The following is a 20,780-nucleotide window of genomic DNA, read 5'->3' on the forward strand; positions in this document are numbered from 1 at the left end:
ATATCGGCGACGAATGGATTATTATTTTTTTGTTGATGATATTTTAATATCTATATTATCGTAATTTTGCGGGCGTGGCTTTCTATGAATGTGAGTTCATTCTCCACAGAACGGATTCTAGATTAACCCATAGGATTTTTTAATCACAATTATTGCGAGGCACAGGCCATATTCACATATTTTGTCATTTTAATATTATCTTATTAATATAATAGAATTGTAACTGGACGATGTCTGCACATGTTTAAGAAAAAAAATATGTAGGGGATTTTAATAAGATCAATAATAGATGTCAAAATAATAATTTTTAGACATTTTGTATGCCTGCCTGTTTGTTTGTTCCTACATCTCGCAAAAACTAGTGCAGCAAATAGGACAGTTTTCACAGTTGTTTTCTTGAAAGTCTAATTTAAAATTTGGTGTATTGTTTATCTTGTTACGCCACCTATTTCTAGATGGCGTAACTATTTAACTGGTTTTCAACTGGTTGGAAGTAGGAAAACTTCTGAAATTCACGCGTGAGAAATAATGGACAAAAAGCTAATCAACAATAAAATCAATATTCTATTTATGCATGTACACTAGACACCTCTAATAATCATAGATGGCATAGTAGTAAGTATAAATCCTAAACAATAGACATCTGAAATGTTCTATGAACGACACGGCAGGATCGTATAATACTGCAACTTTACGATTGTAAACATAACGTAAACGTAAAACCTTGTGCAGGCTGCGGCAGTAGGTAGTAACAATATGATAAACAAGATCGTTATAGTTTATATATATTCCTTTGTTGCTATTTTGAAATTATATTTATACTATATTTCACGACCTTGTTTATGAGAATTACATGGAATAAAAGTACACTATGTGTAAATTAGAATATGAATTATAAACGTTTAAATCGTGATCTATTATTTTAGGTCATTAAATATCTAAGAAGAAAATTATGAAAAAACTGAAGATCTTTTAAAACCAGGTGATCTAAAAATATATGAATATAAAAGCACTCACACACACGCATACGCATACAAACTAATAATTAATCATTAATATAATTATTAATGATTTATTATTATTTGAGAGTTATACATGTCATAAGCTTTTTATTTTATATATGCACTGTATTTGGATTTTTTTATGTACTCACCACCTTTTTTTTGTGAAAGTTTTTCTAGATTATATCTATATACGAGTAAATTGTACTAAATAGATATATAAAGGTTTTGGTGACAAGTTTACCTACCTAGACAGACTTAGCGACCTAGTACAGGCACCAGCTCCCACAAATAATATCGTTAAAATGTTCTGCAAGTTATAGGTAGTCCTTATGTGTTTGTGGCGATAAACAAATAAAAATAAATAAAAAATTATTAAAAAATAACACTACTTATTTAATTAGAAATGACAAATAAGATAATGTCCCATCTGATGGAAATTGATAACCGTCACTTATTAACATGGGCAGCACCATAGGCATTATAGAATACAATTGTCACCAATGATATCTCTCAAGTTTGAAGGGTGGGATATGGCAGTGAGCAGTAGTTGTTGTTATTGTCATATTTTTCCTTTAAACCAAAACATGGTCAAGCAAGTGTAGCTGTTTGATGGCGGAGAAATAAAAATGAATTCTGAAAGATAAACAAAAGAAAACCTTACTGTAATTTCATAATAAAGGTTTCTAAGAATCTTATTATACCTACCCTAATTCCCACAAAATTAGAATGTAGATTAAAAACTATTAAAATTATGTCAATTTCGCTATTCGGAGAGAATGGATAAAAAAAGAGTTACGAAAGAGATTTATCGAGTACTAGTTAAAGATATATTGGTAGAGGACCAAATAGGCGACGTGTTAAAGAAGATCCAAATTAAAAGTACACGTAACCGGCGAGCGTGCATGAATAAATTGACTTGATTTCCTTCACGTTCTGTTGAATGTGGAAGCAAACAAGGTGTGTTTATATCGGAGAATTTCATGTTCTATTTTAGCTGCCTACCCCAACCAGAGACAGGCTTGTCGGATATGTATGTTTGTATGTCAATCGCGGACGAAACTTCATAAAGCTGCAAATGTATATTTTTCATTATATTTGTAAATTTTTTCCAATTAGGAAAACCTCAACCGAGTACGTTTTATAGAAAATATCATTTTCATGTTAATTGATTACGCTTATCAATATATTGGTATGCTATAGTTGATCTTGGCTCCAATATCTTATCTCTTGTTATCACAGTAGAATTTGTTTGAAGAAAATTTTTATAATTCTTTGGCGCATTGCCGTCACAGGTTTATTTATAACGCTAGACAAATTTGCACTGTTTCTTTTATAAGGTTGATAAAACTAATCGGCAAACACGAGTGTTTACGTAGCATGTGAATGACCATTTACTATTCCTGTGTTTCAGCATATTTTAGATAATGTCACAAGTTTATTAGTGCAAATAGTCACCAATGTGGAACGTTGTTATCTCATTTGAATACAATTTGTGTCACGTCGTTTTTCATGCCGACAATATAATGAGAAAACTGATGTTACAATTCAGTAATTATTTATCATTGTATATATAATACATGTGTGATAAATCCGCAAAATTTATCGTACTAGGCGCGATTCTTTATAATCAAATATTGCTTCACTGGCTACATGAATTAAAAGGAAAAATTCAAAGTCACCGTTGTCTTCAAAGATAACCACTATAATATACTAACGGAGAGGCTGATGGTTCATCAGATAGTAAGTAGAAATCATAATACTATCATGGGCATTATGTGACATAAACTATCCTGTACTGTTACATTGTACTTAATTCCAAAATAAGTAAACATAATAAGTTTAAGGTAGTGGAATCTCGTTTTACTATCCTATTCTTAGGAGTGATATCGTACTTGTATAAGGGGTGCTATATCTCTTGAAAGAATATGACTATGATATATCTACTAAATTGTTTAAAAAAATACAAGACAGATTTAGCTAGTTCTTTTGTTGCAAAACCTTTACGTACATATTTATTTTAAATAAATCTTACTGCTTTTTATAATAATATGAATATTATGTCATTATTGGCTATCACTAAAGACTAATAGTATTTGGCTTGTATTATATTAGCATAAATATAACATTGATGTTTATTAGTGTCAACTTTGTAGTTAAATATAATATTTAATTTCTGACGGAAACAACATTGTATGCAATATTGCTTTACGGTAAATATAATAATATTTACCCCATTAATACATATTAATATTTATCGATTATGATAAGTAAAATATTGAGTATATGAATAAGTATTATCTAATAACTAAGATATATCAAATTAAGAGATGATGGTATCTCCCTATCAATGTAAAGCTATGGAAAAACTATTTTCAGCATTAATTAAAATCCGCCAATATTTGTGATCACCAATGCATTGAAACAAGCTCTATTGTGAGCTTAAAAACAATAACAAACGACCTAATAAGTACCTATTAATTAGTGCATTCCAAAATATATTGAGATAGCGTTGTTACTCCATAAATGAAATATATTTAGTTTACTCAAATGTCGATCAAGGTCTTTTCCATAATCAAAAGACATAAGTTACAAGAGCGCTATTATTTAAGCAGTGAAATAATCATGCATTAATTCGTTGACACATCTTGCATATTTATTTATTACACAAAGGTATCTGTACATACTTAATACCTACCTACGTATGTAGAATACATTTGCATTTACGAGTGCAGCTCGCACCATTTAGAGTGGTCATTGCAATGTCAGCATCAAGGGAAATAAATAGTGACAAGTAATCCCTTGGGACGAAATAAAGGCTGCACGTTGCGGCCTTCACAAACCATATGAGATAAGAGTCGCAACAACCTTTACCTTCACCTGTTTGTAATTTTTAAAGACATTTTTTCGGTTTCTTAGTAATTTGATAATTTAGTAGAGATAACATATTTATGAACATGGATGGTTAGTTATATGATTTCGGCTGCTATTATTAACTATTATTTTATGTTATTATAATTTTAATAGATATAATATGTCTACTGATACCGAAGCTGATTTTTGATCTAATAATGACGTTCCCTGACTTTCTCATTTTTTAATATTTCTTATTACTTGTACAATAATAAATTTATAACTTTTGTGTTCGACTTCTAACATGTAGATTTTGTAAGTAGGAAAATCAATATTTTTTTTAAGTTTTACCTTTAAAAAACAATTATAAAACCACATCCAATTCGGTGCAGTAGTTTTTGTTTTACAAAAATGACAAATATACAGATAGACAAAAGGTAAAAGTATATTTATGCAAGAATATTTTTTATGCAACTTAGAATGAACATGAACAGTATCATGGACATGACAGAGTATGCTTTGTCGCTCAATATACTTCTCATCTTATATCTGTTGTACAGACAGTATAGCATATATATACATAAACCTATGCACAATTTATCTGCGCCAGAAGTCATAATTACTATTCTATTTACTAATAATGTTTTCTGTTCTGTATCATATATTTAACAATCTTATTTTTATTGCAATAGCTTAAAAGAACCATATCAATGTATTTTAGAGAGTATTTAGAGATATTAGGTGTCTTTAATAATATTTGATACCTATATTAAATTAAATTGTGTTAAGGACTATTACCTAGATCAATACCTAATATTTGGTAATCATCTATAATTTAAGCGTTTTACAAATTCATTTTTTATGTTATGAATAGGTAACTACTACTTATTTATACAATTCTATATTACCCATTAAGGGAAAATTAATTTTCGTTCAACTTATATCTAGACGTATAGTTACAATTAATGCAGATCAATTTCAAATTGCTGTTACACTGAATTGAATGCAAATAGAAAAAGTGTCGGTATGACGCGCACATACCGGATAAAACAAAGGAAATATAAACTCATTATATGTAATGATTTGCTTGCAACAATTACAAGAATGGAAAAATCCGCAACTTAATCTAGTCAGAGATTTCCTTGAACTTACTGCGAGTTGTATACGTGATTAATATAATTGCTTCTATAGAATAAGCTTTTGAGCAGATAATAAGGTTTACATGGAATGTTTATGTATTTTACGCCCTTTAATGGTATCTAATGTAAGTCTTTGTAATTACATATTTATTTACATAGATTGCCTTAGGTATGCCTATAAAGTATAAAGCTAGACAGATGGTATTTACAAATGTTTTACATTCCATAGGCATTTCTTAAGTGGTATAACTTTAAAAATGTGCAAAATTATCTTCAAATTCATTCAGTATTACGTATGTATTAAATGCATAACTATATGTCATGTCCATATGGGTAATATGGAAATTGCATAGTTTATAACTCTACGTTTACTTTTTATATTGTAGAGATTAGAAAACATAGATTGATTATGCTTAAACATAAGTAAAACTACGCTTTAAGTTTTGCAAAGATCAGGAATGGCAACGTATGGGGGGTATTATGGGCGAAACAGTATAGTCTGTTATGTCCATGGTACCGCACATGTCTATAGGCGACGGTTATCACTTTCCATCAGGTGAGCTGTCAGCTTGTTTTCCATTCTAAGTTGTTTAAAAAAAAAAACTTTGGGTTTTTCAGACTGAAATTGAATAACGCGCTCTTTGGTAGATACAACAAAATTCTGCCAATAATAAAACAAATATTTCAATAATATGTATAGTGAAGGTATTGTTTTAGCTTAATATAGAAAATTAAGTCTATTTGTATAGTTGGTGTAATATAGGAAATGGTCACAAATGGCAATGAGGTAATCGGCGGCTTCCCTTGTGGCGCGGGAGGTGCGCCGCACCGGCCTGATGCATTGTTCTATTAAAAGAACCTAGTTTTCTTTATTCATGGTCTCATACTGAACGCCAACGTAACCTATGAATTTAATGGTCACGCAACTCATAAGTATAATGTTAGGACTTTAATTAAAGTCCTAACATTATACTTATGAGTTGCTAATTAGCAAGATTAAAATCTTTGTTATTTTTATGGTCTTAACTAACGTACATAATCATCTCTTTGAGAGTATAATATTTTCGAATTCATGATTTCGCGTTTAAATATATAAAAACTTAAATTTAAATTTAAGTTTTTATATATTTGGAATTTACGTTTGAATCTAAAAGCAAGCTCTCTGTAAGCTGGATATCGAGGAAGTATGACACATTATAACCACTTCGGCTACAGTGTGATCTGATGACTGCGATATCTGTTTGCAATGCGATGTAATTTAGTTTGTCGGAATATATATATTGAAGTATACATAATATTATATACAATTTAAGTGAATGAGTATACATCCAGAAATGTCTGTTTCCTTCTTTAGTCTCAGGATCTGACACTGGTTGGTACGAGCCGTTGCCCTTCCAACCACGTTGTCTCCAATGAGCTTTTGTTACGCAATGGCTAAAATAAATTTATGTATTGTTATGAAGTACCTATGACGTAGACGAGGTAGAACTAGTAACTGAAATGGAATAAAATTTAAAATTTGATTGTTATTTAATAATAATAAATGTATCTACTGTATACATGTGTCTACCCTGTATTAGGAGACCATATGACAGACTTCTTGGATACCGTCTAAAATATTTAAAAAGTTCACTTCCTGAACTGGCCTGATCGAAAATTAAACATGCAACTTCATTCTCGTAAAGTACATCTAAAATAATAATAATATCCTAGACAAATAAACTAACACCCCATAACATCGGTGGTAAAGGGATTATTAATAAAAAGGTCTAATAGTTACATTGCTAACAATATAACCTAGGTCATTATATCATAGATATACCGTCTGTGATCCTTTTCCATATATATATATATACGTACATTTTAATTTATATATATAAATTAAAATGTACGTATTCAAACAAGACAGAAATAATGCAAGATTGCCAGTATCTATTCAAGTCACACTTAAGTAATCTCACTCTGTTTTGGAATTTATATAGCTAATATCTTTTTATTTATATGACTCGTATACATAATACTATTATTATACATGCACAGTAAAACAGATAAAAGGAGTATCCACATGCTATGGACTGACGAGAAGAAAATGTAACTCGATTCTTCACGCGCTACTTGTGGCATGTAACCTTGCTTATTATCAACACTTGTTGAGTAAACTGTGACAATTACTTTACATAACTGCCATAAGTTACAGAAAGATTTTCATTATAACAACCAGCCACTTATTTATCGAATGGCAATTTTGCAATAAAAAATTCTATAGATACAATAATAAGAATCGAGAAATTTTGAACAGGGATCGTACAGTCAATCTCATTATTATTTTACTTTTATGCCAGTATATTTCTAAATATTTAGTAATTATAATGTTTTTTATAAAAATTCGAATTCAATAAATATTTAAATTTTTTTATTTATTAGATTTGTTTAATATAAATATTTTTAATTTGCTAATTTCATGATATTGTTTTATACGATTAAGTTACATAAAGCAATATATTTTTATGCCATAGATGACGATACAATCCACAAAAATTACATTTACATTTAAATAATTAATTTTTATATACAAGTATTGTATATTGTCATCATTTAGATAAAAATAAAGATATTATGTGAAAATCACGTTATATTCAGAATGCAAGTTCGTAACGTAGGACTCAGTTCGCCTACGCAATATGTCACATTAATTTTATATCTAGAGTAATGGGTATGAATGAGTTTCTATCAAGGAAACGTAAATAGACATATGTAAAAGTTTAACTGAAAAATTGTTCGTGATGTGCGTTGAGGAGGAGGAGATCATATATTACTCCCACGTTCAAATCTAAGCGTTTCAACGGTATTTGTGATTTAATCATAAGTGGGTACATATATGCGATCGCCAGCACAGCTATGAGATCAAATCAGGAGTTTATTATAATCATATTTGTAGAATATCTCTCATTGGGTTTTACATATTAATTCGTCATATTCTGGGAATAAATAATTAGAAATAATAGTGATTTATTAGATAATCGATATTATATCGTCTTGCAACTGTAGTAGGGTAGATAAAGTTCGTCAGTACTTAATAAACTATTTGAAAATATGAGGTAATAAATAAGGAAGAATATGCGAATAATATTATTGAAAAATAAGAAATATTCTTTGTCTAGTTGAGCGATACTAAGTTAGAAATAATCTATAATGGATATTGTTGCGTGAAGTAGTATTTGTTTGCATAATAATAAACATGTTTAGGTATAGACAACATAATCTAAGTTGAAATCCTCCGCAGGCGAAACTATGTCAATTATCTCCTAGCAAGTAGATGTTAGCGTGTTTTTGAGGTCTCCATAATAATGTCCGTGTCTGTTGTGAGCCGACTATAATTGCATCCCAAGAACTGTAAAGGAAAAAGACAGGGTTACGCTCCGTAAGTCTCCATGACTCAGTAGTTTTTTGAGAAGATTTACTTGGGACGATGGCCTCTCTCTTTTTAACAGAGCTACTTTGAAAGGGATAGACGGTAATAGGTTTGTGTTCCATTAATTTTTTTGTGATTCGGACACGCTTTCGTAAGTACGAGAACCTAAAAAATGGAATAGTATTTGTTTTTTTTTTGTAGCCCACATGAAATATAGATCGGATATAAAAAGTTGGATTCTGAGCCTCAGAGTTCAATGCCTTCATTCAATGACTTCTCAATCAAGTAGGTAACATGGATGTACTTTCAAGATTGGTCGAGATTGAACTAGGTAAGAGATAAATTAATCATCATTTTCGGTTCATTGATTCGAACTAATATAATCTAACAATAATAATATACAAATTTATAATAATAATTACGTAATGTACCGTTTTAAGTTATCACTAAAAACTAAAGTAGCGATAGAAGCTTTAGAGACTACGGACAATGACATAAATATATAGAAAATGGTTTAATTATTTATTCATTTTAATTTTATTCACAAAAAAGAAGTTACCTTTTTTAAATTTATCAGCCGTTAGGTATATTACATGCTTTTAGCAGTCAGTTAAACATTATTAGCCAAGGAATGGCGGAAATTAAAGTTATTTATTGAGTGATGAAGACAAGGGAGAAATATTTAATGGCTTTAATTCCCTTCTTAACCTTGACTTTAAATTTTATCATCAATTTCAAATATTCGACCCAGGTAGGTACAGATGGTATTAGTCTTCAATCTAAATCTATTAAAAAAAGTATGAATTAACAAATAGTCAAATACAGGAATTCAGAGACTTTTTAGGAGATGCCTCCTTTAGATTAGGAATTATATGGAAATAAGTAAACTTTATTGTACATTGCAAAATAATCATCGCAGTCAGCACAAACTATAATCGAAACAAATTGAGACTACTTCTTTTTAAAATCAACTATAGTAATTCTTACCATAATTATAGTCGTTTTGTTACCATTAAGTTTGATTTCATTTTCGGGAGTAAAATCAGTAATATAGTTTCATAAAGTGAAAAGAAAGCAGTGAAACTACGAGAAATAAAAATAAATTGTTTGTTATTTGTGTTGTAATTGATATAATAGTATAAACTTATACCTTAACTAACGGTATGTTGAATAATATTTTAAATTTATGAAGAAAGTTCTATTTATGGCTAAGCGTAGTATGTTATTGTAAGTAAATTTAATTTTTGTTCCGAAATGTGCTATTCAATGTTGCTTTATCTCAATTTGGCTAAAATTACAGTTAATAATTACAGGAAATACGAGAAGAAAGCAATACATAGTTTAGTTTACGTTTAGTTTCCTGAAAACATAAAACTAAAATTATGGTTATAAATATTGTAGAGCTTTATCATTTATCATCATTAGTCCTTTATCATCAAACAAAAGTATATCGAGCTTTGCTGTTTGTCGTGACCGTATGTGGCCATCCATGGTAGTACTTATAAATTATAAGACCTTCCTACATTGCATGACGTGATGTTGTGAAGTCATCCTCGATATTGTATTGTGACATAATTTCTATACTTATTACTATTTTTTATATGAAATGAGATAATAATTTTATAGCAAAATAGTTCATTCTACTAATAGTAGGCACTAATGTCTACGCATTTGTTTGTAGACAATTTCAATTTCAAATTGTTTCACAAATATAGTAACTATTATTAAGATGTGTCACCATTATTTTAATATTCCAAAACAATATATCGATATTGTTTTGGAATATTAAAATATATATATACTAGATGACGCTATATTAGAAAATTACTTTCACTATAATTCGTCGAGGGAATTTCCTTACAAACGAACATAACATGTATTTAACTTCAGTAATAAAGCTGTTACAACAGCATTCCCTATTAATGAGATCTGCGTCTACGTAGGCAGTACAGAAGGATTAATGACGAAAGATTTTGTTTGTCTATTTGTTTGTTACTTTTCAGTGCTTTAACCGACTAACTAGTAAAAATGTAGAGAAATATGTAAAAAGCAATATTCACCTATTAACCGTCTTTAAATTATAAATCTTAACTCTCTTTTACATTTCTTAACTATGTATAGGGCTTTTCTTTTGTGTTGGTTCCATATTTATTTTGTTATGATTGAAATAACTTTTGTTGCTTAACAAAATCTTCTGTATTTATTACGTGTAAAGCTTTCGCTAAGTTTGCGCTTAAACATAAATATTTTCCTCTTTTATGCGAGATAATATATGAAAATTGGTACACATTCGCTAATTGTCTAGTTACTTGTTAATCAACTGACAAAACAAACTGATTTTACCACTATAGTGTTAAGTGGTTAATAAGGTAATTTGATACTACTGTATCGTGACGAAAAAGGTTGTCTATCAGTATATAATCCGTGACGATGAATCACAAGTCGACGGTTGAATAGTTTTTTGCAAACCGAGAAACTGGTTCTGCTACCAATGTCAAGGAGGACTTGATACAATTATGTTAAAGACGGTACGTCATGTTAAATTAGTAGCTGGCATGTTAAATTTACTTAATGATAAAAAAAGTATTTGAAAGTGAACTATAAATTGGATAATAAATACATAATTTTTAGAACCCTTACAATGTTATTTCATAAGAAATCTATATATTTAATTAAGTATAAAAAACTTTTTAAAATAGATAATTTTTCATGTATATACCTGCCTGGTATTACTTGCAGCTGTAAGATGAATTAAATTTTTATTATCAAAATACGTCCGGCCATTAAGAAAGTGCCAAAGTATCGAATCTCTCAGAATTTACTACTGCTGAATACTTATACCGAATGGTACACAGTTTAGACGGTATTAACATGTACCTAATTTTTTGTTTCAGTTTCCAGCAAGAATTTCTGTGATTTTCTTAGACTTATTAACCGGATATCAGACAGAGAGAATGGAATGCATATAAATATATATATGAATCTTTATAAATATTTTTTGTACTCCAATTTCGTAACTGGTCTTATTTGTATATACCTACCATAAACTGGTTATTCAGACACACAAAAAACAAACAGTGAGGAAGGTAAGGTATTTATTAGAATTATGTATTATTACATAGACTATAAAATTTTATTGTAAAAAAAGAGAGAGAGAATAATATACATTGCGCCATATTTCTATGTAATATTCAAGAAAAATATATGTGTGACTAAATAGGTAAACATTATTTTCACATATTATAGGTCGCGTGCATGTTGATTGATAGTTCACAGATATACACCCAATTAGTGAAACCTATTATTTATTTCCTTTTTTAACCTTTGTGAAGGATGTTGACATCATTATAAAGCAATGTAGACAGGCAGGTACTATTCTCAATTTATGAATGTAAACTGTTGTAACCAATCTGGCATGCATAAAATTACTTATAGGCTGCGTAGAATCCATGGACACTTATTATTTTAGACGGTAAACATTATCCGTTTTACTAGAAAAATAAAAACACTATCCGTTTTACTACAAAGAAGTTAAACTTTCGATACACTGATGTTGAATACATGTTTAGTCAGCTTATTACAAAAATTGTTTATCTCTCAATGAAAAGAAAATGTATGTTACAAAAATAAATATTATGATAATTTTATTACAATAATTTATATATTTTGGCAAATAAACTTCAAATGAACATTATTAGTTTTATTAAACAATATGTAGCCACTATTACACTGTTTAAATAAATAAGTAAGTACGTATCGAAATAGTGTTAAAAAATCCTTAATTTTGTATTTAAATACATTTCATCAGAGTTCTGTATTCATAAAGAGTATTTTTAAATGCCTTGCAGTACATAAATATGTATGGTGATATTGGTAGGATATCATAAGAGAATAGTCTATGGGTAGAGTACAGTAGAGTATTCCATCGTTTTTCTGTTCAGGTTCGACGTTACATCGAGTGGGCTCTCAGCTTGTTAGCCATAATAAATTATAATAATAATAAACATGTTACACTAAGCCGACTGGTCAGTGTATTAGGAGATCATGGGCATCATATGGAGGGAGACTTGAGCCCAGGCATGGGACGTTAATGAACTATCATCAGCATATCAGCCGTTATTTGTCCAATGCTGAACATAGACCTTCCACGTAGGAAGGATTAAACTTATGCTAAAAACATTTAATAGCAAAAAAACACCAACTCTCAAATATGTAAGGAATTAGTATGTATGTAAATCATAGATTATAGTCATTCTAAGAAGGATACATAATAATGCGATTTGCGTAAAATAAATGTCTATTTTTGTCCCTATTTGCATATCCGTGAAAGTAAATAAACAGCGTAAGTTCAAGGTTTTTTTTTTTGGTAACTATATACATGGCCGGAAATCCGGTCCCCACCACCGAGGGTGCGAGCGGCCGGGCGGTTTGAGTTGGGCAATCGCCCATTTCCACTTTCATTCAATGATACGTTTTTCTATTGTTAGTAACCGTTTTATACTGTGCAATTTTATATATATTCCTATTTATAAACTGTTATGTAATTACAAAAATACGTCCGCTAATATACGTACTTATATTTTACATATTAACTGTGCTCGCGACTTCCTTCGTGTGATCAAGAGGAAAGAAATCTATGATCGCCTCCATGCCAAGTATTATCTGTGTGCCATATTTCATAACAATTAGTCGAGCCATTATGGTGCCAAGACTTAACTTATGAACATAATTTTAGTAAGCATTAAAGGCACTTATACGTCTTATAAAAAAAAGGTAATCAAAACAAAATAAATATATGCTCACAGCTGTATCCCTGAGGAAAGGCGAGCCTGTCAGTGTTTTCTATTTGCGAAGAGCCAATAGGAAACTTAACTGATACAAAATTTTTGGTATCAGCTAGATTTAATTTCATCATCTTTGGAGTCTATACGTTAGAGTAATGTATTACTAGACTACTGCGCTTTCGTGACGCGACGTTTATAATAAAATTTTCGAAATGTAAATGGAATCCAATTAATATTTTTTAAGATAGTGTACTGCAACTGAAACTCTGCATTTTACAAGTGAGTAAATAGCAATATATATATATATATATATATATATATATATATATATATATATATATTATATAATTAAATTATATATTGCAATATTTTTCCTATAATTAAAGATATCATATTTAATCCACGTAATATAGATGATCTATTATAATTTTGACAGACGAGATAAATCAGATGTGTCTTATAGCAACAACACAATTTGCCTAGTGATAGTTATAATCTTTATAACCTCAATATATTACTTGTGTATGCAGACGCAAATGTTTACTATAATCAGAATAGTGACACATGAAACACGCCGCCTTATATATGAAGTAGTCGTCGTTTAATAGACAATCGCCGTTTTAGTACACCATATGGAAACGAAGCAGAATTATCCCATCATTTATGATACATTATATTGCTATTGTAAATTATAAAATCTACATAATGAATTTCTAAAAAGTGCCAATAATATTGGAACTTTGCGATTGTATTTAGTAGAAATGTCTTAGAATAGACTTTTAACCGCAGTAAATATCATTGTCTCAATAGGAAAAGCAGATTTAAACATTATGTAGACCGGACATTGTGGGCGATATTATGGACTGTATATTGATGTATATGATGTAATCAAACAATGGGTTTAAAAGGAAAATAACTATAATAAAGAAAACTACGAAATATAGACTACGACAGCAAAGAGCAAAAGTGACAATTGTAGAAAACAAAAGTATAAAAATACAATAAAATTAAAATCTTTAAAAATAACTAAGGACTTTAAGAATAACTTCGCAACAGACATTATCTATACTGATTATTTTTATACGTAGATATACAACTTGGAATAGCAATAACTTACGATGGCCGAATGGAAAATGGTAGGGGGGAAAAAGGGATTGTTAGAAATAGTTTGGAACAGCTCCATTGCTAGCAATACATTCTATCAGGTCGACCTCCACGCGGTTTCCCCTGGAAACCATCGTGATTAATTCTTGTCGAATTCTTTACGATGGGCCGACTCACCTTCCTTCATCATCATCTATCACTGGTGCTTCGCCAGCGTATATCGATAGCGCAGGCGGGGTTACAATTCCATTTATACCCCTTAAAAAAATGGAAAGCGGTGATCGGCTTTAAACATGAATAACACTATGGAAATTATAGAATATAGCGTGACGCTCATGGTACTCATACACAAATACTCATATTTATGGATCTACTCATTTATTTTTTGTATTATGTAAGTTTTAACTGCAGTTTTAACTAGGAGACATACAATATCTCATAATAAACCATTCTTACAAAGATAATTTGACTATATATATGTGCCTATGATGGTTTTATTTATATTCTACAGAGTTAGATCCGCAGTGATACGACATGGTTTTTTTTCTATGGATGAAAATGGTATGGTAACCCCGCCTGCGCTAACGGGATACGCTGGCGGAGCACCAGTGAAGGGTGATAGATGAGAATGAAAACAGGCCAGTTAGCCCGTCATGATGAATTCATCAGGAGTTAACCATGATAGTTTCCAGGGAGAACCGCTAGGTGGTCGACCTGGTTGGGTATATTGCTAGCAATGGGATTCTCAGTCTCCATTACTAACAATCCCTTTCCCCCCCGATTCGACAAGGTCGTAGTTAAACAAATCTTAAATTATTGTGTACACTAATTTGGAAGTTACGTTACTTCCACTTAACGTGAAAAATTTAGGCATACTTATACCAAAAACAGAGAAAATTAATTAGAATTCATTAGTGTGGAAAACTTAATGGGTAAAGTCTAATCACAGTGGTCGACACTTGACAGTGGTGGCTGTAAGGAGTTTGTCGTGATCCACGTGAATTGGTCGATTCGCTGTGGTTGGGGACACTGATGAATTGGGCCGCTTTGTAATGTAGTCTCGCCTCACAAGGTTACGGCAACCGACTACGTACAACAAAAGAAGAAAAAAATAATGAAATAATAACTAATTTGGCTTACCTACGTCATTCATTGCTTTGTCAGTGAATGGAAGGTAGCAAGTTAATTAAATGTAAATTTTAAATGCGTAAAAATCAAAAGCTATCTATAATTATAACCATTTTTTATACTTTGTTTGGCGTACATAGTTTCAGGTGGTTGTGAATAAACACAGTAAGCAGATGTGAGCTTTATTAAATTCTATTTGGGTCTTCAAAGGACGTAGTTGCAAAGTTGCAATTATTACCTATATTACTACATTTACTACAGTTCTAAATATGAAATAGGTCACTTTGCATGTAAAAATAAAAAAATCAGGGTTTTTAAATAAAATAGCATTTTATTAGCGAAAGAAAATAAGCGACGCGAAGTGAAGAGACATGAGTTTACACAATTAGATATCATTGATTACAATAATACAGCGAATACTAATTACTGTGTACGTATCAAAAGCTGTTCTCGAAATAGAGTACTACATACTGATGAGAATAATGACTGTTGACCTATTATACTCGAAACAAAGCATTTTCTCTGCCAATTATTGTATTAGGTATCACACTAAACGTAATAGTAGTAGTATTATGAAAGATTTAAAAGAACGTTATAGCTATCTATATTGTCTATATACTGATTACTTGGCTATTTGTAACGGAGATGCCTACAGTTACTAAGCTAAATCATCTGAAACTCAGTGATCACTGGTAAAATAAATAATATAATAATATTTTAGTAAAAATCTCAGTGATCAGTTTCATACAAACCATTTGAGTTTCTGTTTTTTAATGCATATTATCACTATAGTATATTTTATTAGAATTAGTATAGATGGTCTATAGGATTTGCTCATGCTATTGAAATTCAATAGAGAAATCATTAAAGTCTAGTGAGAAAAAGTGTCGTTGATCGTAGAAGCTCTTTTTAATTAGTTTTATTTATTTATTATTTATTGACCACATTGATTAATTTATGTATATGAATAATTTCTGTAGATGGTATCAAACAATCTGATTCTTTCATGAATTAAATTAATTTTAACTACCACATGGAAAAAATCGCAGACAGTTAGTCTTGTATATTGCTATGATATTTTTTTTATATTAGGTATGCTTATTACATATTTTTTTTTTTGTGGAAATTAGTTTTCCGGGTGATGTATGTCAATTCATTTAGCGGGTTTTTGCTATGCTAACACAAGCAACGGACTAATGTTGACAATGTTTTTATTGTCAATTGCCTACGTTATTTTCATGTCTCAATGTCAACTAATTCCAGTTACTGGGTGGATTGATAGATGAGATTTTTTTTTGTTGATTTTATATCATTGAACTTGATTTAAATAAAAAAATTAACGGAAAAAAGTTTTTCAATCCGATTGTATTTTTTTATGTTTATTACCTCAGAAATCCATCATTAATATACCAATTAGCAAAATCATTTTCTATTTGAAAGGATACACTTTCCAGCTATTTCCATAGAAATTTTATTAAAATAGGTTCAACAGTTTAGTGTTGAAATCAAAATAACTGCCACGATTGAAATCGGTGTTTTTTCTGGGGAACAAAATGTACTTGTTATTACATTATACTTTTATTAGAGTGTCGACACAGAATCTAGTTTGTAGCCAATTGTTACCACTTTTTCATTCTTTGTGTCTTTATCAGTGTGCATTTTATTCTCGTTGGGATTTGTGTCAGGTTATCGGGATAAAAATTACTTGTTAACTGCTTAATCTAATCTATAATTTAAACTAGTCTAAATTTTAATTATTTGGTACATTATTTTTTCATAAAACAAACATAATTTTTGAAATATATACGTATTGTCTCGTGTTCAATAACGTGACTCTAAAATGTGAATTACAAACAAAGTCAAAAAATAGTTTTTAACGATAACATCGTTTAGACTCGTTTTATTATCTACTGTTTATCCAAGATTTGTAGTCTCTAAATTTTTGCTGGATTAATTTCTACACCAACTACGATAAGGAATTTTCTTTAATTGTCGTTTATGTAATTTTTCTTAATATGCATACTCTTGCTTAATACAATAACAATACACTCATTTTATTCCGATTAAGACAGTTTTTAAAAAATAGGGATGAATTCGAAAAATACTTATTTGGAGATATTCTAGTTTTTAGTATAAATAATTTGTAATAAAACATTTATAAATATCTTTTTGTATAAAGTTTAATGACATCTATTATAGTATATATGATAAAAAAATAATTTGATACATATACGTGACTTAATAGTCTTTCTAGTTTATATTCGCAACTTCATCCATGTGATCGGTATATAATCTTATTCATAGATATACCGAGTGAAAAAGTAGCCTATATTCTTCTCCATCCCAAATACTACGTGCACACCAGTTTAATATCAACATTAACTTTCACATTTATAATATTAGTAAGGATACGTCCTGATACCTAAATGATTTTAAGGGATGTATTTATTTAAGTTGTGATTGGAAACTCAATTTATTATCTCTGCTTTATTTATAATGTCTACATGTGAGCTCGATTCGAACCCGCCGATTTTATTTTGTTCCAGTGTTATTTTCTTCAAGTATATAAATAACTTGCATGTGTTAGCGGTACAGTTGCAGCATGTTTCTAGGTATACAGTAGGTAGTAACCTGCATATGACGCTCCAGATCTATTTGAGCTCCAACGACGACATCCTTTATCCAAATTGACACGGTCAATCTGTAGGCGGTGAAGTATCTTCAAAATGCCAAGTAGGTGTAAACGTGATCTACACAAATAGGTACTATCTACAAAAAATGGTAATCTAACTTGTTGGAAATTGTAAGTCGTCATTTAAATATAAATGAGATATGGAATTGAAATTACATGGTATGGCATCATAACGTAGTCCTCTGGAATAGCAGCGTATGAGGGGTTATTATGGCTGCACCATTATGGGCGTCACAGTATATTTTATAATATCCATAGTGCTGTTCACGTTTATAAGCGACGATTACTACTTTACATTTAGGTGGAACGTTTGGTTGTTTGTCATCATAAGTTGTGTAGAAAATAATACTAGAGATACACAAAACAGAATTGGTATATTACGCAGTCTCTGTTTTGTCTCACGAGTGCTATTCCTGAATTGGGACTAATTTCCTGTTTCTATAAAAATATATGTCGTAACATTTTCTGTTTGCGACATAATAAATATTATTGTGAAAATGGTTTTGGAGACATGCATTCACCCTTGGTATGCATCATTGTGGTCAATTCTTGGTGAATTCCTCTCGATGGGCCAACTGACCTGACTTTATTCATACTAATCATCATTCACTGGGATCCCGTTATTGTACCCTATTACCGTTTACGAGGTTACACTACACATCCAATTACATTTATTTAAAAAAAAACCCAGCGTGTGACACAGGAACTCTACCATTAAAGCACGATCATGATTCGATGATGATAATTTAGATAAGTATCTATCTAATTTTATTTTAGAAGAAATGTAGCTACACTGTGCAAGTAATTTAGATTCGACAGTTAGTTCGTTAATTTTAAGTTTGAACTGTTATTTAGGCTTAAAATTTTAATGTAAAAAATGATGCAACGGTTTACTTTATTTTTATGGTTATAAAGATATTAGCTTCTTAAATGACAGAAGGATGTTTGAGACTTCCTTGAATTTTTGTTATAGTATCGATTATTTTAATCTGATCAAACTTTTTAGCAGTATGGACAATTTATTTCAAGTAAATAATGTTGGTACAAATGTTAATACATGTTACCAATGTACATATTTTACAATGTCGTTTGAATTTTATCAAATATAATCAATTTTCCTTTAATGACACTGCGTCAGTACGTTTTGTCGGGTTTTGTATGGTAAAAGATCGTACCCGTACCTTTATTCCATAAAAAAAATTCTCGAATTGACAATTTCCATTTTATACTACTGGATAAGTAGGTATACTATTCCTTCATTTTTATAATTCTGTTGAGTATATATAGATGAGAATTTACTTTTTTAAAGTTGGTTAAAAATTATAAGACAAACTAATAAAATCATTTCAAAGTTGTTAACGAGCGAACAGCTGTCAACCATTCCCGTGAGGGTTACTGTGTGGTTTGTTATTATTATTCATAAATAGAACAGCTTCCAGTAAAAGAATTTTTAGAATCGATCCGTATTAAGTTGACAGATTGGTTACTCTTTGGATATCCGCATTCCAGAGTTTCTACATATCACGACGTATATAAATTTAATATCCTATTTCAATTTAATTTCAGTAGAATACACATTAAAATTAACATGATATAATTTCTTGGATCATTTAAATAGATATCTACTATTAAAAGTCTTTAAAAGAATGCCAACTATTTCACACCTATGCAGGTAATAATAGATTTATCTTATCTTATCCAATTTATCAATTGTGAAAAGCATGTATCAGCATCAGTGACCTGAATGTTACTACAATAAGTATTTAACGTTATCTCTATAGATACATTACTCTAAACAAACACGAATCAAAATAACTTTGTATGTATGTATTTTTATGAATATTCCACAATTGTAAAGTAAGCACTTTATGAAAAATTGTAATCAAATATAGTTTTCCATTAAAAGAATTAAATTCCAATTATAATGATAATAATATTAATGATAAACATTAACTTTTTTGTTTTCTGTTTATTAATATTCTTTATGTGCAAGTAATTTTTCTATGAGATATTATAATTATTTTGTTGTTCATTAAACAATCAATCTTAGATGTAATTTATTCTAATAATCAATATTAAAAATAAAGCTCTGTTGAATTTCATTAAATACTTTGGATAGTTCATTTTGTCAATTAAATTAGGTGGAAGTAAATATGTCTATTGAGTCGCCCATGCAGTTTAGTAGTATTTAAAATAATTCATTGAAACAAAAAAAATATTATTTTTATATATGTGATTACTTTATGCTCTACACTATATTTGGAGAATTATAGACAGCGTTAGAAAATAACCCTGTAATAATTTTTGGCAGAATATTTGCAATAAATTGTAAAAATTTTACTGAATTATTGCGTTATTTTTTTATTTACTTTTGAGTCCTTTAATTTATTTTAACTTATTGCAGATGTCTATTCCAAAATGCTTATTGTACTTACGATAATAAAATGGACGCCGAAAATCTTCGTAGGGTAAATTTATAAGCACCTTTACACCACACTAATTAATATATAAGTATTTTTAATTAAAAAAAATCAGCCTGTAAATCGTTTGACGCCCGGCGCAACCGGCTATCGCGCTTTTTTGAGATCGTTTGAATTCGTTTTGAACAAACCGCCTTGCAGTCTGGCGGGAAATGCTAGTGCTATCGAGACGACATCTTTTGAGATT

At 29.9% G+C, this 20,780-nt stretch overlaps 1 protein-coding gene across 2 annotated transcripts in view; it reads right to left on the reverse strand.

The window, feature by feature from the left end:
- The window catches only part of LOC113522612 (aquaporin AQPAe.a), a 40,806-nt gene extending 20,080 nt beyond the window's left edge, over positions 1-20,726 (reverse strand). The window contains exon 1 of one of the 2 annotated variants that reach the window (XM_026908356.3): positions 20,549-20,726. The gene's annotated coding sequence lies outside the window, so the exon portion shown is untranslated. The remainder of the gene's footprint in view (positions 1-20,548) is intronic. The other variant, XM_031913767.2, reaches the window with a different exon arrangement.
- Positions 20,727-20,780: the final 54 nt, after the last annotated feature.

The sequence above is a fragment of the Galleria mellonella genome, unplaced genomic scaffold (genome assembly GCF_026898425.1).
Source record: "Galleria mellonella isolate WM207_F2 unplaced genomic scaffold, CSIRO_AGI_GalMel_v1 utg38, whole genome shotgun sequence".
Classification (NCBI taxonomy): domain Eukaryota; kingdom Metazoa; phylum Arthropoda; class Insecta; order Lepidoptera; family Pyralidae; genus Galleria; species Galleria mellonella.